This window comes from Eublepharis macularius, chromosome 1 (genome assembly GCF_028583425.1).
Source record: "Eublepharis macularius isolate TG4126 chromosome 1, MPM_Emac_v1.0, whole genome shotgun sequence".
Lineage (NCBI taxonomy): Eukaryota > Metazoa > Chordata > Lepidosauria > Squamata > Eublepharidae > Eublepharis > Eublepharis macularius.
Genome location: NC_072790.1, coordinates 232,396,907 through 232,423,352, shown reverse-complemented (window position 1 = coordinate 232,423,352; position 26,446 = coordinate 232,396,907). Strand labels below are relative to the sequence as shown.

Here is a 26,446-nt window from a genome sequence, read left to right as displayed (position 1 = left end):
GCTGCTCTGGAAGGAAAGCTGTCCGTTTATGCTTTGTACATTTCTCTTTTAAATGCTGTTGCTTTGAGATATTGCCGAGTGCCTTGGGCAATTTCTGCCTCTGGTTCTACTCAGTCCCTCCCTTCTTCTGCTGCAGCCCAGAGGAACAATCGCTGAATCTTAGCGTTTTAATTAGATTTCTTTAGCAGCCGCAATACAGAGAAAACAGCCGCTGTCCCCACCCCAAGGGCCCACAATATAGACAGCTAATGAACAAGCAAAGGGCCTAGCTGGGAGTTAGCTTGAGGGTGCTTGCATGGAACAGTAGAGGAGGGAATTTGCTAGAGCAATGCTGTTTCCTTTGTGGGCTGCATGGTCCCAGGGAATGTATGACTCTTTCCACTTGAGATGGTTCTATTTTGTGTCTTCTTTGGGTGAATGACTTCTTGATACAAGCGTGTGTTGTTGGGTTGGCCTGACAGAAATCCTGCTCATCCCCTCCTCTCCTCTTCACTTAGCTTTCTGGCTTCTGACTAGACTAGGCCTGATATCTTCGTGCTCTGTCAAGCATGAGTCGACAGCAATTTTGTTGTGCCTCAGGGCCTTTTCAGAATTTTGTGGAAAAGGAGAAGGCGGCCATTTTGTGGCGGTGCTATGGGGGCCTGTTGCGAAATGCTGGGAAGTCTCAAGCCAAGCATCATTGAATGATTGAGGCATCTGTTTCTGAATAGATGTTCCCTGCAGACTCAAAGGTCCGGCCTTCAGGAATTCTTCTGAAGCACCTCCTGCTCCAGTAAAGTGGCTTTTACAGCCTTGAGGATTAGATGCTTAAAAGAAGAATGAAGGCTGGATGTGCCTGGTTAAAAAACATCATACTCATGGAGTTTATTGTTTAAAATTACAACAATTGCCTTGCCATATTGTGCTGATATCCATCTAGCCCAGTGCTCTCCCTTTAACAGTATCCAGCCAGCTGACATGGAACTGTGAAGGAGGACATGAAGATGATGGATCTCACTTTATTTATTTTTTTTTGGAGTGTGCGGTTTCTGTGTATGGAGGTTCCATTTAACCACTTTGGCCAATAACCATTGAGCAGTTTGGAGGTAAAAGTGGCCTCTTACGTTCTGTGTTTCTCTTTTCAACAGTGTTAGCTGAGATATTGCGTGTGTTTTGGACAGTTTCCCTTCTCTATAAATTTAATTTTTTTTAAAAATCCAAGCAAGTGGCTTTTCTTACATGTTGGCAAACCAGATAGACTTTGGGATGTTCACAAAGGAGGGATGACTATAACAGCTCTTTCCTGTTTCGTTTTCTCTTAGTATCTGGCATTCAAGTTGTCATGATCTGGCTGTGTCAGGAAGGCCTAGCAAGGCCTCAGAAGCCTGTTAGCAGTGGGAGTAGGCCTGCCTACAATTCCTAGGAGCCCCTGGGCCATTTTGGTGCCCTTTTGGGGCCAATCAGAACACAGGGGGCTGGTGCTATATAAGTCTGAGAGGGAAAAAGGCTGTTCTTTCTCCCAGGGAGCAGGCCAGAGGAGGTTTCTGCTAGGGGGAGAGGGCCTCATCCAGGTAGGGTGAGAAGACAGGCCTGGCAGACAGAGGGACAGTGAGTTCAGTCGCGCTAGGGCCTTTTGTTTATTTTGCATTCACCCATCTATTGTTGCTAAAACACTTTGCTTCTTGTTTGTTTGTTTGATTGATATTAACTGACCTCCTTGTAAATAAATCCTTTTGTTTGTTGTTACTCTGCTGGGTCCTCACGCCTATTTATTGGCCAAGCTACGGAGGTCAGAAGGGTTGGGAGGGTACTCTGGGCCTTCCCAAGGGACCCTAAATCCCAGAGTGGTGGCAGCGTAAGGTGGCTCACCCTACCTGAGGCATGACACAAGTATGCTGCCTTTGCACGTGGAGACTTCATTTTGCTGCCATGGGCAGAATTGTCTGTGAGTGCAGAATACCAAAGCCTGTCCTTGTGTGTGATACAGCTGCAGAATGTACTTCTTTTTCTTAAATTTAGATTTTCCTGCTTCTATGTTTGATTTACTGCAACCCAGTGAATTTCCTGTCTTTCCAGCTTTAGCACCCCATTGGCTTTTGAGGGATTTTTTTTCTTGCGCAGCATTGTCCTTCACTGCGCTCTGGGATTGGCTCGATCATGCCACCCCGTCTTGTATCAACTCAGCAGAATAAAGCGCTCTCCCAATTGCTGGTGAGGCCAGGCAGGTCTTCTGCAGCATGTGTTTTTCCACATCTAGTCAATCGCGCATCCCAGCCTTTTTGACAGACAGGACGATTCTATATTCTTTTCTAAATAGCAAGTGAATTTTGGAGTGAGCAAATTATTAAAATATCATAAAGCTGGAGTTTAATTGCCTTGGTTACTGCCTGGCATGCCATCGCTGACTGTGTCATAAAAACGCGGGGGGGGGGGGGGAGGAATTCCCTGTCTCAGAATAGGCTGCAATTTGCTTTCCTAATTGTAGCATCTTTGTGAGCACTAATGAATTGATGGGCACAGCCAGGGCAGGGTTGGAATGGCAGTGTGCTGGTGGGGTGGCCGTGGCAGCTGCTTGTGCTACAGCGTTGGGGCAACGCTGGCCGTAACGAGGGCTGGCTGCTTTGGTCAGTGGTTTCATACATGCAGAGTGGACCCGCCTTTCAACCAAGCCCATTTTGATCAATGAACAAAAGGGTCTGTGAGCCTTTTCCCCAGAGGCAGAGCACGCCGGAGCCACTTAAACTTGGCTCCTTTCCCCATCATCCAGTGGGTTTTATTCCTTGCTGCCGAAACCTGCTCAGCCCCTTTTCTCTTGCCGCCCTGCCTCCCCTGGGTCTGGAACTCCATAAATGGATGTGGTGCCATTTCTCTCTTGGATCCCCCTCTAAAACCCACTCTGTCCATGAAATTGTCATCTTAACCCATACGCTGAACTGAAACTAAACTTAACCACCAATAACTGCATTTGTGCCTCTCTTTCCCCTCTGTTACACCTCCGCGCGCCCCCCCCATTGTCTTTCCTCATTGTGGAAATGAAGACTATGAGCTCCTTGGGGCAGAGTCTTGTCCTTTTCCTGTAAAAAGCACTTGTGTGTTGCTATTGAGAAGCACCTCCATGGCTCCTCTAGGGTGTTGTGGCATAACCCACTTTTCTAGATGCCAGAAGTGCTGCCAGGAAGGGGGTGAGGGCTATTAAAAAAGGCCCAGCCACTCAAGGCAGAGGTCTGTTTCATGCTACATTTACATGACACAGCACAGATAAAAATATGATTTAGTTAAAAGAATCAGTGATCCTATCAGAGTGGATGTGATTCATACTCATCAGTTGATGAATTGGCGCCAGGGGATTATTAGAGGGACAAATGGGTTTCTGTAGTGAACTTGCCACTTCTCGTCCTTATTGAGTCCAAGCTTGATAGCATCAAATATACCTATGAATTCAACTCCCCTGCTGAACTGTGATATGGGGGAAAGGATGGGCTCCTTTCTCTCTCCCATGCTGTTTTCCTAAGCTGAAATTGCGCTGGGAGACATTATTTGCTCCTTCTGGGGGCCACACATGCAACTGTTCAATTTACGTGTTCCCATTTTGAACGTCTGGTTTGTGTCCATTTCATCTCTTGAGTGGAGACAGTCCAGTTTGGCTTGAGTAAATGTCAGAAGGCCTTACCAGCACAAGAGTGTAAAAACTTTCCTCTGATTAATATTACATAACAGTGTATAATTAGAAGATGGGCGGTGAAAAAACCCAACTGGTGATTAAAGTGAGGTACACCTCTAAAGAGAGGCCATTACTTTCTGTAGTGAGCTATCCACTCGTAGTTGCTATTGGGCCCAAGCTTGACAGCATCAAATTTATTTTACATATGAATTCTAGCTCAGCGTCTTTGGCTGCTGAATCCTTTTACGATCTATGTGTTCATCTTTAAGGTGTCTCAAGGCTCTGCTGTTTCGGCTGCAGCAGACTAGCACAGCTTTCCTCTCTGGAATAATATTTTTCTATTGCTTCCTGAACTAGCTGATATCCCTTGGTTTGGCTTCTCTGATAATGCTTGCTGAGTGCCAAGGTGGCGACTTCTGCGTGTTGTTAATGAAAAGCAAACTGATGAGGAAGGTTCCATTTTGGATTTTCTGTCTCGGGGGTCCAAACAAATCTGACAGGCTTATTGCCTGAGGTGAGTGAGAATTGCCTCAAAGTGACAAGGCATGGAAACTTCAAGACACGTAAATAACCTCTGGCAGCGGTGGAGTTAAATTTTTTTGTGAGCTGCACCAAAACAGACCTTGACTGAATAGGAAGTATTTGGGAGATGTCCCTTCTTGGGTTACCTGTTTCTTTTATAGATGCAGACAGAGAATCAGCTTGTGAAGCTTTTCTTCTTGCTGTATGTCCAGGCTGGGAAAAGCATCACCGGTTGATTCTCGGCCTGCTTTGCGACTGAAAAAGGACACTCCAATGAGCTACAAAGGACTTTAGCAAAGAGGCAGAGCTGCTGCTACCCCAAATCCTGCAGCAGAGCAACCTGAATTCTGCTCTCTGAAAAGAAGCCATACGCAACCCAAATAAAGATGGCCCGTGATGCATATCTGCATACCTGCTTTATGAGGCAGAATTGATGGTGCGGACTGCGGAGGCATCCTGAATCCCTTCGCAGGGCTGAAGCTGCCCTACGAAGTTGGGCTGCTGTTTATTGTGAATTGTACCAGAATGCTGTGAAGCATACAGCTTTGAATGAAACGCAGGATTGTCAGAGAGTGAAGGGCATCTTTTTAGGAGCTGGTGTAGCATAGTGGCGAAAACAATGATTCCGAATCTTAGTTTCTGCTGTAAACTTGCTAAGTGGCCATAGGCAAGCTGTACCCTCCAGCTTCTGCAATATGGGGATGATGAAGAAGATGGCAGGTCTCTGAAGTGCTTTGGAATCACTGTCTGAGAATGCAGTACTGTTTAGCCACTGACTGGGATGGAGCAGTAGAAATGTGCTGGGGTAATTCCCATCCCTGCCCCTGAAATTTCCTCCTGTTTGCCAAGAGCAAATAAGCAGAATACATTCTGATCATGGCACAGGAGAACATAAAAGGCTGCTGGCTGCTTATCGGAAGAGCAGTGGAGGAAAACAAAACAAAACAGAAGTTTGAAATCTGAATGCCAAATCCTGCAACCTGGATGGATTTGTGCAAATTCTTTGTGCTTTCTGCTGGCCCATGGGAATGAGAAGGTGCTCCAATGAGCACACTAGAGCATGCTCTTCCACAAATGGTGCTAAGACCCACCCTCCCTCTAGCTAATCCTCCTTCCCAACTTCCTTCCCCAAACCCCTTTAGACCGAACATGGCAAGGTGTGATTACAATGTGTGATTAGAATGTGGCATTCACTGCCACCGACGGTAGCGATGGCCTCAGGCATAGACAGCATTATTTTATATTTTATATTTCAATTTATAATTAAAAGGAGATTAGACAGATTCATGGAGGATAGGTCTATCAGTGGCTACTAGCCACTCCCTCCACATTCAGAAGTAGTAAACCTCTGAATGCTAGTGTCTCTATTCCCTGCTTGTTGGTCCTCCAGAGTAATTGGTTGGCCCCTGTGTGAGACAAGATGCTGGTCTAGATGGACCACTGGTCTGATCCAGCAGGGTTCTTATGTTTGTTTGTTTTATGTTTATGTTTTATTTGATTGATATCCCGCCCTCCCTGTGAATGGGCTCAGGGCGGGTTACAGCAAGCATAAATTACAATTTAAAATCAACATTAAAAACATACAATCATAAAATTACAGAGCGGAGTCGCCGGGGTGGCAGAGAGGAAAGGAGGGGAAATGGATGGAAGGGCAGGCTCAAGTTTGTTTATATAGAGGCCATGATGACATTATGGCCCCCTCTTGACAGTTATGTTGCTCCAGTTCCCAGGTGGGAGTGGAAACAGCTGATGAGGTAGAGGCAGAGAATGCAGCTGTGGAGAGGGGACGGGTGGTTACCTTTCTCTGAAACTCACTGCTTCAGTGGTAGAGCCAGTTTAGTGTAGTAGTTAAGAGCGGCAGGACTCTAATTAGAGCACTGGTTTTGATTCCCCACTCCTTTGCTTGAAGCCAGTTGGCTCAGCCCCACCTACCTCACAGGGTGATGGTTGTGGGGATAATAATAAAACACTTTATAAACCACTCTGAGTGGGCATTAAGTTGTCCTGAAGGGTGGTACATTAATCGAATGTTGTTATTATTATTAGGGCTGATCCTCCCCTCAAGTCCACTCCGTCAAGCCTAGGGGCGCCATTCCCCTGCCCGGGGCGGGAGATCCCCTGCTCCCACCCTCCCCCCGCCCCTACAGCGGCCAAATTTGGGCCCAATTCTGCCCTCAGCAGGTCCAATTCAGGCCAAATCGCGCCCTGCAGTGGGCCAATTCAGCCCCCTGGTAAGCGCGGGCACACTTCCATGTCACCTTTTGACCCATGCGATAATGTCACTTCCCAGAAGTGATGTCATTGTGCAAGCTTGGGAGTGTGTGCGTGAAAACAAAAACAGGGACACTGCTAAGTAGGTGCCAGGCTCCTAATCTCCTGCCGAGGGTGTCAGGGGAACTGGCAACCCTAGTCAAGGCCCATCTTCTGTGTCTTTCAGTTTCCTCAGGAAACCCTCTTTTTTTGGCCTTATTTTATAAGGATTTCTGAGAGAAGTCGTGGCCTTGTTTGATTTATGTTGCTCCGACTTTGAATCTGCTTCTTGGTCACACGAAGGTGTGTTGGAATATTGTGCCCATGTTGATAAGTACTCCTTTGTTGTTTCTTTAGATACCACTTTCCAGCCTCTTTAACGGATGTTAAATTGGCTCACGATCGCAATGAAGCAACAATTAAAAATAATAACAATTAAAGCAGGAATTAATTTAAAATCACAATGAGCAATTACAAAAAAACAAAGCAAAACTGCGAAGGCAACTTTAGCATCGGTTAGAACAGCAATTAATTAAAAAACCTTGGCGAGCAATTAGAAAGAGGAAGCTAAGCAGCTGAGATGGCGCAACCTCTGAGCTACAAAATTGTCAGGTAAAATCAGTTGGAAAAGACACAAGGAGATAAATAGACTCTTCTGAGAGGGCTTGTGTGCCTGCCAGCATATCCTTGGAGGAATGTCTCTGCTTATGCTAACGTTCAGGTGCACTGTAGCATGGCCAGAAGAACAGAGCCCTTGGCCAGGCGATGGGGAAGAGGGGAGGTTATCCAGTGGGAGAAGTCCTGATCCTTAATGGGTGGGGTCATCTGGGGCAGGGAGCCACTTTATCCCCCATCCTGATAATGGCCCTTTGTGGTCTTCACTAAAAAGTAAATTGCTGCTAATTCATTCATGGTGGGAAGATGCAAAACTAAATTATTCAGGAGGGCCTTTTACTCAGGTAATAGGGCTGTGCTGTAAGGAACTGGTGTCTGTTGACGTAGGTAGTTTCCACATTGTTTAATATGTCATGTCAAATTACTGAAGTTTTGTTTCATTAGGGTTTCGCCTCTGTGTTTGAATTTATGCTTCTTCTCAAATTTCGGCAACGCATACCCAGTTTGTTGAATGTCCCCACACTTGATTGTATTGACTTACACTGTGTGTAATACGCCTTGAGTCTCGGCAAGAAAGATGGACAATAAATAAATAAATAAAGTGACCTTTCAGATAGCGAGTGACCCAGCCCACCCTTGCCAGAAGTTGTGTGTGGTGGTGGTGGTGGTAGGGGCTTCTTCTTTGGGTTCTGTGGCTTCAGGCAGTTGGAATGGGATTCAGGCTCTTTACCATGTCCTGTGATTATATACAGCCAAAACGCCAATACATACTACATCTCTTTTTATGGTGATTTGGTTTTTTTTACTTTAAAGAATTGCTTGCTTGTTAGATATTTTTTCAGATCTTGTTTTCGTGTCAAAGTCATTAAAGTGGCCTCGCAGCAGTTTAAAAAACAGTCTTCATTTCTTCCATCAACATTGTCTCCCCCCCCCCCTCCGCCCAACTCCTAATATATTATCCCTCTAATGCTATGCCTCTGGAGTTACTCGGCTGGTAACTTAAGCTGATAAGTTCCACTTTTACACGAGGTTCTGACTAGGAGAGCCAGTGTGGTATAGCAGATAGAGTGATGAACTAGGATCTGGGTAACCCAGTTTCAATTCCCTGCTCTACCGTGGAAGCTTGCTGGATGAACTTGGGCCAGTCACATGCTCTTAGCCTAACCTACCTCACACGGTTGTTCTGGGGATAAAATATGGGAATGGTGTAAGCCATTTTGGGTCTCTGTTGAGAAAGAAAGGTATAAATGAAGTAAAATAAAATGAACAGTTGCCCATGGAGCGTTTTGCTGCAACATCAGGTGCTCCTGGGACTCTTCTTTGTGCCCTCAGTTTCTTTTCAAGTATGGTTTACACAACAGCCTCAATGATATCTCCACACTTCAGTTAACCGGTCTAGTTTGCTGGTGATAGTTTTGCATTTGCTGCCCGTACCTTTTGAAGCTTATCCAACAGCCCTTATAAGAATAGCCCTGCTGGCTCAGACTGTGGGAGCTGGTGCGGTGAATCACAGAGTTGGAAGGGGCCATACCGACCTTCTAGTCCAACCCCCTGCCCAATGCAGGATGAGCCTAAAGCATCCCTGACAAATATTCATCCAGCCTCTTCTTGAAAACTGCCAGTGAAGGGGAGCTCACCACCACCTCCCTAGGCAGCTGAGTCCACCTTTGAACTATTCTGACCGTGAAAAAGTTTTTCCTAATATCCAGCCGGTACCTTTCTGCATGTAATTTAAGCCTGTTGCTTCGAGTTCTATCCTCTGCTGCCAACTGGAACAGCTCCTCGCCCTCCTCCAAATGACAGCCTTTCAAATATTTAAAGAGAGCCATCATGTCCCCCCTCAATCAGTTTAGAGTGTCTAATTACAGACCCTGGTTTAGATCTTCACACTACTGTATAGTCATTGAGTGACCTTGGATTGGGCACTTTGTTTCCAGTGTAGCCTACTTCTCAGGGTTGTTGTGATGATAAAATGCAGGAAGGGAAAACCACGTATGCCACCCTTGAGTTCTTTGAAGGAAGGGTGGGATGAAAATGCAGGGATGAGCTGGTCTCTGGAGAGGTGGCCTGTAAATTTTCTAACTACATAATTTGTAGATTGACCAGTGGTCTGTCTAGTCCAGCATCTATCTACATGTAGTGACCAATCAGCAGGCCTACAAGTATGGAGTCAAGGCCAAAGCTTACCCAATGCACTCTTGTTGCCCTTCAAGAGGGTTACTGCCTCTGAACATGGAGGTTCCATTTAGTTGTCATGGTCAATAACCTGTTGAGGATCAGAAGTCCATCTAATTCTTTTCAAAAGTCAAGTAGACATCCTGTAGTGGTGAATTCCACAAGTTAATTCTTTGAGTGAATACATCCTTTTGTCTGTCCTGACTGTACTGCCCATTGGTTTCATTGGATGTCCCTGAGTGCTAACATTAGGGGTAGGAGAGTTCTTTCTATCCATGCCCTTGATAATTGTGCTGCTCAAATCTGTACTTTTTCCAGAGCTGTGGAACCCCTTTTGAGATATGGCAACCCATGAGGACTGGAAACTGGTCTTTACAGGAAGGAGCTGGAATATCAAGTGCTGTGTCTCTAGAGAAGAGTAAGATGCCCCAGTGAGCAGTGAAGTGCCCCTCACCCCAGGAATTCCTTTTACATAGCCTTTTCTGCAATATGAAATATGACCTCCACTTCCACTATTTTGGCTCTTCTGGTTACATCAGGCAGAGCTAGTGTGTTTTGAAACTTGGGGAGCCATAAGGACTAGAAACTTGTCTAAGCAAACATGAAAGCTGGATACTAAAGATATTGAGTGTGATTTGGATTCAATGCAGAGTAGTGGTTAGAGTGCTAGACTAGGATTTGGGAGACCCAGGTCGAATCCCCGCTCTGCCATGAAAGCTTGTTGGACGATTTGGGGCCAGGCCCATACTCTCAGCCTAATTTACCTCACAGGATTGTTGTGAGGAGAAAATGGAGGAGAAGAGAAAGTAGGGTATAAATGATGTAAAAAGATAAAAATAAAATTCCCCTTGGGTCAATGCATATGAATCTTTTATTCCTCTCCCTCTCTCCCATCCACACTGAAATATCAAACATTTTAAGATGTATATGTATATGTATATGTATATGTATATGTATATGTATATGTATATGTATATGTATATGTATATGTATATGTATATGTATATGTATATGTAATGAAGAAGAGAGGGAGAAGCAAGTTTTTCTTTAAATTTTTAATTATTGCCTTTGTTGGGGCACAGAAGATTTGTAGACAGGTCACAGCTGCAGGTTCTCTTGCTTTTCCCTCCCTCCCCTTTTATCTCCCAGTTTCCCACAACCGTGACCTAGATTTTGTTTTTCTATCAGAAACACCTAGGTGGATCAAAATGAGGCAGGAGGGAAGACGCTGCCAGCATCCCTCTGATCGGATTGTCCCAAAGGGAGCGGAACGTGCAAGGAATGCTTACCCCGGCCTGGTTTAATTACTTCCCCATCTAGTCGTAAGTGGCACAGTAATTAAAGCGCCACTGTAGAGAGCAATGTCCTGGGGACTGTCTAGACAGAAAATCGCAACAGTTTAAAGGTGGGGGGCTGCCTTACTGTGGAAACTTGGCAAGGTACAATCCCCCCCACCCCTCTGCCATGAAACCTATTGAAGTCTAATTTTACCTGGTTAGAAGGAAGAGGGCCCTTTAGGAAGAATTTCCCCCTCCCCAAACTCTCTGTTATGGGCCTGGCCCTACATAGTGAGGCCTAGTGGTGCCAGGGAAGCCTGTACTAGAGTGACTGAAGGGCCTTGTTTTGCCTTAGAGTTGCCAGGGACCTGGAGTCCCTCAGTGGGAGATCCCCAGGTCCCTGGACTCTCCCAGTGGGGAATGGGAGCTGGCACTTACCCTGTGCTTACTTCTTCGTGTGCGCCTGATGACGTCACTTCTGGGAGTGACATCACACGGGGGGGGGGTCAAAGGGTGCCCCCTGGTCAAAGGGGCCCTTGTCCTCGCTGGCGTGGGCTGCTTTCACTGTGGCTGCGGCCTGCTCTCGCCGCCGCTGGTGCGGCCCGCTCTCATTTGGCGCAAACGGGCTGTGGCGGCAGTGAGAGCAGGCGGTGGTGCAGAAGTGGCCTGCTCTTGCCACTGCTGCCACCTGCTCTCGCGGTGCAGGAGCAAGCCCTCACTGGCCAAGTAAGTGGGCGCGGGGAGGGAAAGGGTGGGAACGGGGGATCCCCCGCCCCGGGCAGGGGAATGGGAACCCTATTTTGGCTTTTTCTGTGCTCCCTGCTAAGATGGTATACCAATAGTAAAATGGCAAGGGACCAAGAGCCAGAAGTAACTGGCTGGCTTTAGAAAAGCTGGGACTGTTCACAAGCAATGAAAAACAGTGGAATTTTATATTGGTCTCAAAGCCAGTCTGGTGAAAGCCCCTGCTTTGATTTTTTGAGCACGTTTCTAGTCCTTACAGTTGAGAGAGGCTTGAATTTGTTTGCAGGTGTTGAGAATTGTGTGGTACTGGGTATAGAATTCAGCTTCCTGAGAATCTTGGAGCTCACTTTTCCCCTTGGGATAGCAATGGTAAGTTGAAAGGCTGTGAGCGGTGCCTGCTGAAATCTGCACCAAATTAGTTTTCTGCTGGTCTGGGAACAGGGCTTTAGTGGCCTCCATAGTGCCTCCCTGGGGCTAGTGAAACAAAATTTAATGATCCGAAGTACTAAAAAAAATAGAATAAATTATGATTAATCTCATGACTGTGTTTTTATATTTAGCACATTCAATGTGCTTGATGCTTTGCAGAGCGCAGGAAACAGGATTCTGCCCCAAGGAGCCATAAAGGAGACAGAGATAGGAGGAGAGGGAAGCGCAGGTGGGGAGAAATGAGCAGAGAAGGAAGGACTTCATTTCCGTTATACGTGCCTAGAGAGAGACTTGATTTCAGTGTAAGGCTGGCGAGGAGAAAGGGACCCACCCGTGGGAATTAGGGTGTGCACAGGGCCTTGTTGAAACTGAGTTGCTTCCTGAGCAAAGCAGCAAAAGTGCTTCATTGGGGAGGGCAGAGGATGCAGAATGTGGTGGTGGTGGTGTGTGCGTGTACCAAATGCTTGATGGAGAAGGTGGGTTTTGAGGAAGGGATTGGAGGAAGTTAGAGAGGGGACGCATTACGCAAGAATTTTGGGAAGGAGTTCCAGGCAAAGCGAGGGGTGGGGAGGAAGGTGGAGGGTTTTGGACTGTTGAAGCTGGTACAGCTTGTGGGGGGGGGTAAAGATCAGGAGCCTGTTGAGATATGAGGACCTGGAGGAGGCATGGCAGAGCCCTGGAGAAAATGCCTAGGAGTTTGTGCTAGAGCCAGGAGAAGTCAGGGAGCCACTGCAGGTATATCAGGCGCATGCATATTCTGACAAATTTTCGTAATAATTGTACTCAGCATTTGCTACGCACTGTCAGTGGTTCAAAGTCCTTCGCGTTACTGTGTTGTCATTCATACAGCAACCCCTATAAGGTAGGCCGGTATCGTTATCTTCATCCGTTAGATGAGACAGAGAGAGATGGAGAGACTTGCTTAAGGCTGCAGCAGAGGCTGGATTTTGCTGGAGATTTTCTGGTCTGCAGCTCAGTTGCTGCCCGATACCAATGCTCTGGTGTGCAAATCTACACAGTGTGCCCAATTTATGCCCATTGCAGAATCCAGCTTTTCCTAGTATAGTACATAGAAAACATTAATTTTATTCCTAGCATAGCGTACATATTCCTGAGAGAATATTTGATTGATTAGAAGGCTAAGTAGATGCTCTAGAAGATTTGGCCAGACAGGGTTCTATTCAGGGCTGTGCCATGCCCCGTAGCTTGGCACTGTTGCTTCCCATAGCCATGGTCTTAACAGCTTCTGTGCTTCTCTCTCTGTGCGCATATACCAATTTCCAGCATTCCATCACACCTGAGCGTGACCAACAGATAGTATACCACTGATGGGACTATGGCGATTAAGGCAGGCTTGATTCTGAATGTCTGGCAGTTGCTAGGGAGTAAGGTTAGCCTCTTTCTAAGTGTGAGAGAACCAGTTTGATCCTGAGTTTAGAGTGATCGACTAATACTGGGAAGTTTACCGGGTAACTTCAAGTCAGTCATTTAACTCTTGGCCCAGTTCACCTTACAAAAATGTTGCAAGGGGTAAAGAGGGTTGAGGTTAGCAGCCCTTGGAGGAAGAGTAGGATTTCTTTCTTTATTTAATTGATGCATAAGCTGCCACTCCAGAGTCCGGATTGAGGTGGCTCCCAAAAGTAAAAAATAAAATCATAAAAAGCAGCAACATAAGAATTGACAATAATATAAGCAAGCCATAAAACATCATATGTGTGCTGTCAAGTTGCCACTGACTTATGATGGCCCCAGCTAGGGGCTTTCAAAGCAAGTGAGATGCGGAAGTGGTTTGCCTTTGCCTTCCTCTACAAGATCTTCCTTGGTGGCCCCTCTACCCGAGTACCAACTCTGCTTAGCTCTTGAGATCTGACGAGGTTGGGCTGTACCATACTATTCCACATCCCAAAACATTAACCATCTGAAAATGAAGTTTATAAAACAGCCTCCAGGCTAGAAACAAAAAACCCTAGGGGGGGGGGAAATCCTATCAAAAGCAGCAGCATCCTTCAAGTGCTCTTCCTGAGAGCCAGCTTGATGTAGTGGTTAAGAGCGGCGGGACTTTATTCTGGAGAACCGAGTTTGATTCCCCACTCCTCCACTTGAAGCCAGCTGGGTGACCTTGAGTCAGTCACAGCTTCTCAGAGCTCTCTCAGCCCCACTCACCTCACAGGGTGTTTTGTTGTGGGGATAATAATAACATACTTTGTAAACCGCTCTGAGTGGGTGTTAAGTCATCCTGAAGGGCGGTATATAAATCGAATGTTGTTTTGTTGATGTTGTTGTTACTCCTCTGGGGGAAGATGTTTGGGATGCAGCATTGCTTTGAAGATGAAAGATGCCTTTTCCTTCTGGCGCAGGGAGGCCCCACAGAGAGAGTGTGGGCAGTGTGGACTATGGAGACCTGTTGTGCAGAGATCTTTGTACAGTGCTGAGGCCTGCTGCACTGCCCCACGGAAAGGCCTTTGTGATATGTAAGCCCTTTTTCCGTACCTCTTCCCACTCACCACCTACGATGGACATTGTGCTGGTCAATAAAGCACCGGCTCCTCGTTGTCCCTGCAGTCTCCTCTCCTGTCTCTCCTAACAAGCTGCACGCGCCGGTTGAGCCAGCGAATGTGTTCCGAGGCCAATTGAATTCTGCCGACGCTAATGTGTGTTTAAACCAACCTAACAAGGCAACCGAGCGTGGTTTTTATTGTTGCGTTTTTATAGTGTCTGCAGCCTAGATTACGGTTGCTCTTTCGGGGAAGTTTGCATGCGTAGGGACCCGTGTTCCTGATATATCTGGCTGTGCAATGCAAGGGAATTTTTAAAAATGTGTGTGTGCATGTGTGTTTGGCAAGCTTCTTCTTGTGTGTCGAGCCACCGTTCCTTCCTCCTCACAGCCAATGCGTCCGTTAATGTTGTTCCTTGGGATTTGATCCATAATTCACTCATTAGAGCTTGCTGCTTGCTGCCATGGGCCTCTGTAGGAATGGCACCTCTTAGCACCGAGAGTCATTTTTCTGGGCTGGTGGATTTAATAAATTGCTTGCAAGGGAGATTTGAATATTTCTCTTCCCCCTCTCCTGTCCCCCCTATGTCTTGACAAGTGCTTTGTTATTCCGCTTGGTTTCCACATCTCGCTGTTTAATTTTGCAGGGGTGTGTGGGGGGAGATACAGCGTTTTTCTGGTTTATTTTTCTTCCCTCGGATGCTGACAGCTGTGTTGGAGCCATGGCAGATGGAAAGGAGCCAATGGGATTATTAGAGCTATTTATTTGTATTTCTGTGGCACCCAGCGGAAATCAAAGCCCCCGTCGCTCCCCGAGATGTAGAGGGGAGTGACAGAGGCTGCGCAGCTTCTTTGGTCTGGACTGGAGCCACCAAAATGCCTCTGCTGTGAGATTACCTTGCTGCTTCCTGGCCCGCTGCTGGTTTTTGCAACCTGGAGCACATTTCTGTGTGTTTTGTTTTTGTACATACTCAGTTGGGTGACGGGACCAGGATGTGCAAAACATTTGCCAAGCCCCATTTCCCCCTCCCTGAAGTTGTGAGATTCTGTGAAGTTGCCTGATACAATCTACTCTGATTGACAGCAGCTTGGGTGGGGTGGGTGGTGGGTGGGATGAACTTGGTGGTCCTTTTAACTGGAGTCCTGTGGCCTGAGCATGGGAGCTTGGTGCATGCTAAGTGTCCCCTCCTTTCCCCACAACGGCCAAGAAGAGGCTTCTGAGAATAGTCCTCTATCAAGCTCCTCTACGTGTTTGTCTAGTGCCCCTTTAGGGCCATACAAGGTAGGGAGCTGTTGCTATCCTTTGTGGCAGCAAATTCTGTACCTTTAATGACATGCTGCCGGGCAGAGGGTCCATTGTGCCAAGCACGGGGGAGCAGCCTTGCTGGGGCAGAGAGGGGAAAAGGAGAAAGAATGTTCAGTTTATCATTTGTACCTCCTCCAGATGAATGGGGTTCACGAAGGGGGCCTTAGCCAGGGGCCCACAAAGTCTTTGAACCACCGCTGTCCGTCAATAGCTACCATGCACCAGTGCTGTGTTAAAGCCTTGGGAAAGCAGGCTCCGTTTCAGTTCAGGGCTCAGCTCCTAGACACTATTTCTGTGCCCAAACTCCTCCCTGGATCACACGGGAGCCTAATGGTTGGTAGCAGACGTGTGCAGACTTCTTGCCCCCAATCAGTCACACCCCCTTGCACATCTGGATTGAGGGTAGCCTGCGTCATTGCTTCCAGGCACAGTTGTGTTTCTGCACCCTCTTCCTTAATCTCTGAGCTGATTTTTTTTTTGTGTGTAGCACAAAAAACCTCAAACCCTTTAGATTTACTCTGATACTTTGGCGGTGGTAATTTTTTAAAAAGCTATCAATTGCATTAAATAACAAAACATTCTTGAGGGTGTGATTGAGTTTCAGGTGATAAATGTTGCTTTGCTGTTGAAGCCCCATGGGCAACTTGGATGTTCCTTATCCAAAGCCACCTTGGCAAGCACATTTTGAGTCGAATCCATCCGTAAGGCAGGAAGGGACTGAAACTGGACTAAAGTACCTGAGCTCCTGAAAGTGTGCGCATGCAAATAAGAACTCCACAGGTTTGTCTCTGCCTTAGATTACTAGGGTGTTGTGCTGAAGCCGTCATAAGCTAGCATGTCCTGCTTTTGTGCTTGTTTCTGTGCTCCCATAATGGCAGTTCGATTACCCAATAAACCAGTTGTTACAATGATGTCACAAGCTGTCTGCCCGGCTTTTCTGTTAGAAGAAGAGTTGCTTAAGTTGGAAGAAGCTCCCTTAGGTTTGAGGAAGACTTCAATCTTTGCAGTGATAAGCTACAGGCCCATAAACGGTCCAGTGTTGTCCCATATAAAGACTGTCTTGAATTTCCCAAAGTTTGCAGGTGTGGTTGAAATTGAGATAAAGGTTGCAAGAGCCCCATGCCGCAGAGTGGTAAGCAGCAGTACTGCAGCCCAAGCTCTGCTCACGACCTGAGTTCGATCCTGGAGGAAGCTGGGTTCAGGTAGCCGGCTCAAGGTTGACTCAGCCTTCCATCCTTCCAAGGTCGGTAAAATGAGTACCCAGTTTCCTGGGGGTAAAGTATAGATGACAGGGGAAGGCAATGGCAAACCACCCTGTAAAAAGTCTGCCAAGAAAATGTCGTGATGCCATGTCCCACCATGGGTCAGTAATGACTCAGTACTTGCACAGGGTTTGGTTGAAATTGAGATAGCTGCATCTAAGACAAAAACCCTCTAAGACCCTCCCCCTTAATTCATCCCCAGCTATGAATTTCTTCTAGATTGCTTTCCCCCTGGACTAGGTAGTTGTGGCCCACCTCCTGTAGATTCGGTGTATTTACTTATTGGCTAATTGGTGCCAAAGTTCAGATATCTCTGTAGGCCTTCTTGGCTTCAGGATGCTGCCTAGCATCTAGTGGTGTTGACTGTGGGTGGGGAGAAAGAGAGAGACGCTCACAGGACAGAAGCATCAGCCCAAAGACGAGATTTTCATTGAGAGAGACCCACGTGCGTTTTTCTTCCTTTTTACAAGGCATCTCAGGGTATGTAGACTTTGTGATTCTTTGGACTGAGAAAAGAATTTAAGAATTGCCTTGCTGGATCAAACAAATTAGTCCAGCATTCTCGTTCTATCAATGGTCAGACAGATGCAACTGGGAAACTTGTAAGCTTTGTCCCCAATTCACTATAGTCTGAGGTATACGGCCTCCGCCTATGGGTACTCTGTTTAGTTACAGCTGTGAATTTATCCAAAGCTACTTTTATGTTGTGGTGTACACAAACGGTTATTTATTTGGTTAGTTTGTAGACTTTCTTTTGGCTCTTTCAGCGGCCTCCGTTGTGGCTTGCAGCAACTTTAAAACTACTAAAAAAAAGTCAGAGCCGCAAGAAACATCAGACTCCCTGGGGTAAGAGAATTCCCCTCCCTGGATGTGGCAACTGAAAAGGCTCACTTAAGAATCTCTGCCAGTATTACCTTTGCCAAGGCAGATTCCCCAGAGGACATTCCTGTTCATTGATCTTTGTGTTTGATATGGGATAATCCTTTAAATATTGGACCTTGAATTGGACCCAGAAATGAACCGGCAACCAGTTTTAGCAAATGTGGTGCGTTATCTTCATTGTAGCAGGTTCCAGTAGGACTTGAGCTGCTGTTTTTTGAACTAGGTGAGGCTTCTGAGCAGTCTCCATGCACAGCCCTCACACAGAGGGCATTGCAGCAGTCTAATCTGCGTGTTACTAGAGCAAGTGTGACTGTGACCAGATCAGCTTTTTACACAGAGCTATGATGATGGAAGTTGACAATTAAAGATGCATTGCACAGTGGAGTACATTTTTTCATCTATCTGGAATCAGCTTTGTTGGATGATTTCACTTATTGGGGAGAACCATTTTTCTCTTAATTCTCTGTCCAGGTTGCTAATCATGTTATGTACATCAAGCACATCCACGTCCACAGTTATTATACTTCGTAAAGCCATTTGTTCCAGTGGCCGTCGCTGCATCTTGGGGCAGTGAATTCCAAAAGCTGATTATGAGATGCATGAAGAAATGCTAAACCCAGGGTCTGCTGCCAATCATTGGGTTAACCTGAATTTTAGTGAATGGAGTGAATCATTTCTCTCTTTGTTCTCTGCATAATTCATAATCTTTGATAAAAATTTAAAGCCACTGCATAGAATGTTCCAAATGCATCCAACTTCTGTTCCGTAGGAGCAGGACAAAAAAAGAATTGGAATGGCTTTTTCTGTCAGCCGAGCAGAGGTGTCCCTAACCACAAGAGGTCATGCTTTCTTCATGCTGGTTGTCTGCCAATTTAATTACTGCTAGGAGAAATAACTTTGTCTGAGGTCCTTAAGGTAACTTGCAATTAAAATCCAGCTGAGAAATTCAGGCATCCTTCAGACAGAACGACAAACCGGGGGGTTTGTTGAAATGTGCACAAGCCTGAAGGGGATTTCTTGGGTTCATGTGCCTCCTCCTTTTGCCCACGGTGAGATAATTAAAGATTTTGTTCTATTAAATGATGCCTTTGCCTTGCTCTCTCCCTGCCAACCAGGATTACATTAGAATTTGAACTTTGGTTTATAGAGAAGAGAATTTAGCTTGTGGTTTTGGACATAATGGCAAACCATAGTTTGTCATGAACGTGGGAGTCTTGGTCTCACACCTGAGGAGGAGTGCAAGACCAAGAATCCCCCAGGAATGCTCATGTAATTGGCCAGCCACAAGTTATGCCTCAGTTGTCTGAGGCTACCCAAAACTCCTCTCAAGTCTCTTGTGTCCTTAACAACTTCCTTGTTGGACACTACTAAGGGTCTGTCTAACCAAGCAAGAATCCCATTTCCAAGAACGGACGGCTAGATTCTTCTGGGAAATCCCTCATGAAGAAGGGATCCTCCTTTCTCTTGTTTGCACCCTGAAACTGTTATTCTGGTGTAGACTGCTCCCAAATGTGAAGTTTCGGGTTCAGCTATCTTAGTAATATTTGTTGGTAGTTCAGTTCTCCATCTATCTGCCTAGCCCTTCATCATCTCGTCCAGCTGCTGGTTCCCTTCAATGGACTGCCAGGGGCTGCTGTGAAGATAGCAAGCAGAACATGAATGCAGGGGCCCTTCCGCAGTGTCTGAAAGGTTGGTTGGCACTGAAGATGGAGTATTATGACTAATAATTATTGCTCTGTGAGAAACTAAGTATACAGTGTTGAATCAGGCCACAGGCTCATCTGGCATCCCTTTCCCAAAAACTGGTGAACCAGATGCCCCTGGCAAGTGCATCAGCAGGACAAAGAAAGCAGCAGCTCTCCCCCTCCCACCCCAGTTGGTTTGTCCCTGGCATCTTATTCTTGAAGGTAAAGTGCCTTTGGACATGGAAGTTCCATTTAGCGATCATGAAAGTAAGTGCGAAGACATATCCTTCTGGTCCAATATTGGATGAAGCCCTTGGAGTTATGCTGTCTCTAGGGAGAAAAATAAGTTCCTTGTGTGTTTGTGATATTACCCTCTAAATTTGCCTGCTTTTCCAGACAGCAACCAGCTTGTCATTTTTAAGTTTAAATGTGCCAAAGGTGTGTGGGGAAGAGGCTGAGAGGGAAGATTGTCTGCCTGCAGAGAGACTTAGATTGGGGTGGGGGGGGGGGAAGGCAGATGCTGTTAAGTGACTTTGCACTTAACCTGAGTAATTGTTTGTTTGGAGCTTTAAATAGCTCTCTTTGGGCGTTGATCAGAAAAGGTGTCGAAGCGTCTGGAACGCTCTCTGGGGCAATGGTAACGGCATGCTGCTTTTTGGAACATTCCCTGGGCTAGAGAAGGAACTGTGCCTATGTGCGTTTGGATGTATTCATGTCAGGGCCCAAGGCCCCACCATCCAATCCAAGGATCCCCAGGGCAGTTTACAAACAACTAAAATACAGGGCTGGTTTCCAATTTGTGGGAGCTTTTTGAAGCCTGGGAGAGCGTTCAAGATGGAATTTTCCTTACTGGCAGCCTGAAGTGATGCAGTCCATTCTGCAACAGTTCTTATCATTCCACCCACTCCTTTTGTGCACGGCTGGCAGCACTGATGGCATCTATGAAGGATCAAGTCAATGCTGTTCGTTTTTTTATCATTTTTATAGGGGCTGCTTTCAGCGGTTCCAGGGTTTGAAAGCTAGGCTTGGTTGGGCCAAGGGAACAAGGGTTTTTTTGCTACTGTCTTGGGCGTTTTGTTCTTTCACTTTAACTTAAATAATTAAGTTGCTGATAGATTTGATGTTACTGTTTTATTCTCTTTGTAAGACACCCTGAGTGCTTTTAAGTAGAAGGTCAGAATATAAATCTTAAGAAATAGGCCAACGCAAGCGGAACCCTCTGCTGTCATCCGAACATGCAAACTTTTTAGCAAAGTCGGTTCAAGGATGCACAGCTGAGCCTATGAGAGATGAGACATTTTTGGAGGGGGAGAGGGTGTTGCATCAAAAATGTGAAAGCATTCTTCAACCTCCAAGAACGAGCACAATGCTGTTTTGTTTACGCTCAACAACATCAGCACATTGCCAGCTCTGAATCTATATCATTGTCATGCCATTAATATAAAAGAACTGATAACTTATAGGTTGGTATCACAACCATGGGGCTTGAACATTATATAAATAGAAAAGAGCAAGAGTCCAGTAGCTCCTATAAGACTAACAAAACGTGTGGTGGGGCATGAGCTTTCGTGAGTCACAGCTCACTTCTTCAGATACAGTAGAAAAGAGAATCCAGTAGCACCTCTAAGACTAACAAAATTTGTGATAGTCTTATAGGTGCTAATCTCAGGGCTTTTTTTCAGTGGGAATGCAGTGGAACGGAGTTCCGGCACCTCTTAAAAATGGTCACACGGCTGGTGGCCCCACCCCCTGATCTTCAGGCAGAGGGGGGTTTAGGGGAACTCCCCTCTTTTTGGAGATCGGGGTGGGGCCCACCAGCCATGTGACCATTTTCGCCGAGGGCAATTTAAACTTTAAAAAACTCACCCCTTTTCCAGCTGACCCAAAGTGATGTCATTGTGCGGTCTTGAGTTCCACCACCTCTTTTCCCAGAAAAAAAGCCCTGGCTAATCTTATAGGTGCTAGTCTTATAGGGCTGCTAGACTCTTGCTCTGTTCTACTGCTGCAGACAAACATGGTTCCCCATCTTTCAGCTCAAGCAGACGAACACGACTACCCATCTCATTATACAGTTTTTAAAATTACTCCAATCTGTCTAATACATGCTTATCCTTCCCTTCCTCCAATGAGTTCAGAACTGTGTACATGGTTCTCCCCCTCTCATCTTATGCTCTCAACAACATTCCTATGAGGAAGGCCGGGGGGTAACTGGGCCAAGGTGATCCAAACAGCTTCCATAGCAAAATAGGGGTTAGGACAGAATAATTAGAATGTGGGATGAATCCCTGTCAGAACATATTTTCCCTGCTGGGACTATTCTTCACTTTCTCTTTACACTTTTACTGACGTTGGTTAACTTTTTAGTATTCTTAATAGTTGATGTGTGATTGTGGGGGGCGGGGGGGGGGCTGGTTTCCCAAAATTAACACTACTTGACTCAGTGAAGAAAACATAACCGTGCTTTTGCCAGCTTTTTGTTCTGAGCAGACAACGTGCCTGTGGAGAAGCTGACCCAGTTCTGGAGTTTTGCTCATGAAGACCGCAAAGGTGTACCTTCCACTAAACACAAACACACACACACACATGCACAGACACGCACACACACCGTTTCCCCCTCCCTTTTAATCCAGATGTCTGGGGCAAGCCGTGACCCTTTCCCGGAGGTGCTGTATTTGCCCAGGGGCCTTCCCCCTTGGTGACCTGTTGGTTAAGCTAACACAGGTAGCTCCTCATTAACACAGAAGGTTAACAAGAGTGATACAGTTCACTGGTTTCCTGTTCTGCGTCCAACTAGAGGAAAGGGCAGTTTTGAGTCATGGGGCTATGCGGGCATCAGTGCAGGGAAGGGGGAGAGAGACGGCTTTTGAATGATCTGATTCAGGAGGTTGAAATCTGGTTCTTTAAGCAGCGCTTGGAATGGGGGGAAAGGTGAGGTCCCCTTAATGAAACCCGCAATCTCCCCACCCCACCCTTGAGCTCTATTAATTCGCCTGCTTTCTCTTCCCATTTTAGCTTTCTTTAAAAAAAAGTAGTTAAGGAGCGTGAACCGTTGTTGTTGCTCTGGCTTACAGCAGCTGTACCAATGCAACCATTATGGTGCAAAAGCAGTCATCTTAGGCAGCAGCAATCCATCTCTTTGTCGCTGTTGGCTCAGCTAGATAACAGGCAAGGTCTCCGTGACAAAGGGGCTACAAGCTAGGAAGCCCTAACAGGTGGAGACGATATCACAGTGTTCCATAACAGTCCTTTCTGGAACCTACCCAAATTAGGACACGGATTGTAAAACTGCCCATGACAAGCTGGCTGCTGTTGCTGGCAGAAGGTCAGCTTTGCTGTTGCTGCAAAGGCCCAGAAGTGTTTTGTGTCCATCCATCGTGGCTGCATTGATCCTCTTGAGGGTTTGGAAGTTATAAGCACCTCCAGGCTTAGTTCTGCTGTCCCTCTGATGGAGAATCCCTGGAAGACTGTGGCCTGTTTGATTCTTGATATTGCTGTGAACTGTTTTCAGTAGGTCTGGCTCTTAAATGGACAACTGGTAACAGTGACCTATGTGGGGTTAATAAGCACTCCACTCCCACTTATTTGGTAATAGGGTACTAAAAAGGGGGGTAGGCCCTCTCTGCCCCCTGTGATTTATGTGCTGTATATAAGTCAGAAGGTTGATTTTTCTCACTTGGGTTGCATACAATGTTGGACAGGTTTTTTTAATTTAAAACATTCTCACCTTTCTTTGCTGCTATTGATCCTCCGAGGCAGCTTGTGAACCATAAACCCATCTAACAACAGAATCCAAATAACTCTTAAAAATACAAAAAGATATAAAAGGGAAATAAAGAAAAAGAATAGAATAGCATCAACAGACAACCTGCAGTGAACAAAACAAACAGTGATCCATTAAATGTTTGGGAAAATCAAGCCATTTGAACCTGACAGGTAAAATATGACAGAGCTGGCAATGAATAAATATTTCTGGGGAGGCCTTGACAGAACAGTTGCTTTGAACATGATTATAGGTAGCTGGCACTGAAAATAAATTTTAAAGAATTCTGTACTCTGGAATCTTCGCCTTATATAAATACTGTGTTCTTCGCTGATCTGAAAGATCACAGTGGGCTCTAACTTCCAGAGCAGGGTTTTCAGACTTTTGTGTCTTCTCTCACTTTATCAACAAACCCGAGTCCTACCATGATTAAAACAAAAGCCCACTTTTTCTGAGAAGGACATTTATATGTTTACAAACGTTCTGTTGCTACAGCTAGCATGCCAAAAGGTCACAAATAGATAATCCATAATTGGTAGAGTCAGCAGGAGATGGTACCTCTCACTTTCTTGCAGGCATGGGAATCGAGGGAGAGTGAATTCATAGTAATTGTTACGAAAGCCCCATATCCCACTTGGATTTCTTCTAGTGGTATGCGCACCTCTGGTTGAGAATCACTTTTCTAGAGCACTGTACAAGTTAATGATTTAGGAGTGGGGGACAGCTGGTTACTCAAATGCAAAGGAGAGAATTTTGCCAGGTGTTATTTCTTATAAAAGGGGGAGGCGTTTCCTCTTCAACTCAGCCGTCAATAGTTCAAGCGACTTGCCACTATCTACGCTGCAGCTTTCCTGAATCACTATTTCTGTGGGTCGTCTTCTGCACGGGAAGAACAAATAGACACGTGGGAGGTCCGGGCTAGTCAGGAACGATGTAAGCGGGCTGATGTCATGACGATGCATGGCCGGCCCCAGCCAACTGGGAATCTCGTAGTCAGTGGGGGATGCCATGATACATAGCCAACTGGAGGTAAGCGTGAGATGACATGTCCGTGGGTGAATGAAGCAGTAGAACATTCTCATTCAGTGGGTGAACCCACTCTGCCCTCCTTCTTGACCAGGTGTCCAAAATGGCTGAAAGGAAGGCAGGGTTTTGGGGTTTTGTTGCTGTTGCAGAAAATGTTTGGGGATACTTCCCCCCTCCCAAATCAGTAATCTCAAATTCTTTCTCTTCCAATCCATCCATTTTGCTACCGGTAAGAGACTCAGTTCTACCACCTGAATAGGACTTCCCTAGATAGCTACCTATGTGCATCTCACACAGTCCCAGGAGAGACATTCGGTTTCTACCACTAACTGTCCATCGCGTTGGCCCACTTGAAAAGATTTAAAGCGACAATCAGTTTGCTAATCCTGGTTATTAGGAAGCTTCTGGAGCCCAAATTTTGTGGGCTGGAGCACCTGCTCGGCTCTATTGTAGGCTCTTCGGCCGACACGCTCCTTTGAGCTCACAGGTTGCCTTTATGGCTTAGCGCCACGGCTTCTCGGAGCAGCAGCTGTCATTTGCAAGCACTCTGCTGATTTTCTGGAAAGCGACGGGTATTTAAATATGTCAGGATGGTTAATTTGGAAACTGTATGAGGAGATGGGGGAGGGGTGACGTCCAGCCAGTCTTCCAGTCAGCACTGGGGAATAATTGAGATGCTGACTGACCCATGGCTGGCCCAAGTCCCTGTCTTCTCGCCCTCTTTTCCACAGTCAAGTGGCTCTCAGCATCGGAGCAGCACTTCGTTGCCAACGCTCCCCTAATGAGAGGCCTTCACTTGTCTATAATCGGATCATCCCTTTGTACAGATGAGCTCCCCAAAAACTAAGGGGTGGGACAACAGGCTGCAAAGAGGGTACTTTCTTCTAAGTGGTAAAACAAAAGCTGTATTCTGCTCAATTATGCGTATATAAGCTGACGGGCTTTATGGGATGGCAGACGGCATGTTAGGAGCAGAGCGGAAAGCGCTGCTGTCATTTTGACTACAAGGAGATAGGTCCCTCGGTCTTGAAACGGCATATTAGACACGCAGCTTGCGGTATGAAAGCAAAGAGGGACTGTGATGGCGGGGGGGGGGGAGATTGTGTTGTTTTTGTTTAAAAGCCCAGCAGCCGGCTAGTTGTAAATTTGGTTCAAATTAATAAATCAAGTTAAACAAGCTCATCTACATAGGTTTTTTTTTTTTACTTGTTTATTTTGCTGCTCCCCCCCCCTTCGGTTAATCCTTTATAAGTATGAAAACCAGCTGTGCAGTAATGGGGCCTGAACTTTGCCACTGGAATACATCGCGCAACCTAAACATTTTTTATTTGGGATGCATTTACCCGACTTTGCAGTAAACAAATCAGAAGCAGCAATTAAAATCCATCGAAGGCATTAAAAACCAACCAGCAGAATCAGCAGAGGGACAATAAGCAGAACAACATGAACCGATTTAAAAAAAAAAAAGTCCAGCCCTGTAGAGGTAAACATAAACCAGCTTCAGCTGAATCAGAAGGAATGAATTGCCTCCATGGAATACAAGGGGCAAATTGAGACAACTCTCCCCCTCCCCCCTGTGATGATGTCATCGAGAAGGCCCTGAGCTATGCAGAGCTCTACACCTTTGATGCCTGAGGTTCATGTGAGTGAGGGTAGTCCCTGGCCCCAAGCCTTTGAGGGCTTTAAAGGCTGAAGCCTCCATTTCCAGCTGAGCTTGAAAGCAAACCTCAGTGTTGTAGTATCAAAAGTTGGTGTTCTTCCAAGGGCTGACCCAATGATGATATCTTGCCCCTTATTAACCAAACAACCATGATCTGAGTCAGTTGTAGTTTCCAGGAATGTACTGAAAAATAAAAAAATCACCTGTGGTGGCATACAAGTTTAAACCAGTAAAAATCAGCATCTTGGATTAAACAGACCCAGCAAAACCTTCTTTGGAGGTTTTTAAGCAGAGGCTAGAGGTCTATCTGACAGTAATACTTATTCTGTGAACCTAGGCAGATCATGAGAGGGAGGGCAGGAAGGGTTACGTCAGTGCTTAGTTCTCATGCCCCCCTTCTTACATGCCCAGGGTAAGGCCGATCGCCACCTTGGTGTCAGATAGCAATTTTCCCCAGGCCAGTTTGGCTAGGGATCCTGATGGTGTTTTGCCATCTTCTGTGCATGGAGTAAAGGTCATTGGGTGTGTGTTTGGGAGGGGGGAGGTATTTGCGAATTTCCTGCATTGTGCAGAGGGTTGGACTAGATGACCCTAGTGGTTCCTTCCAACCCTATGATTAAAAATGGTCAGAATGAGTTATATTTTCAATTGATGCATGTGTTGTTAAAAGTGCAGATGTACACGACGGACTTCACCTGTGTCCTGAAAGAAGGTGAAAT

The 26,446-nt window shown here is 46.1% G+C and overlaps 1 protein-coding gene across 3 annotated transcripts in view; it reads left to right on the top strand.

Annotated features, from left to right (window-relative positions):
- The window catches only part of PC (pyruvate carboxylase), a 367,605-nt gene that overhangs the window by 42,703 nt on the left and 298,456 nt on the right, over positions 1–26,446 (top strand). Inside the window, exon 1 of one of the 3 annotated variants that reach the window (XM_054992429.1) lies at positions 17,114–17,194. The exons of the other annotated variants lie outside the window; for them this stretch is intronic. The gene's annotated coding sequence lies outside the window, so the exon portion shown is untranslated. Of the gene's footprint in view, positions 1–17,113; positions 17,195–26,446 lie in introns of those variants that run through there. 3 annotated transcript variants of the gene reach the window in all.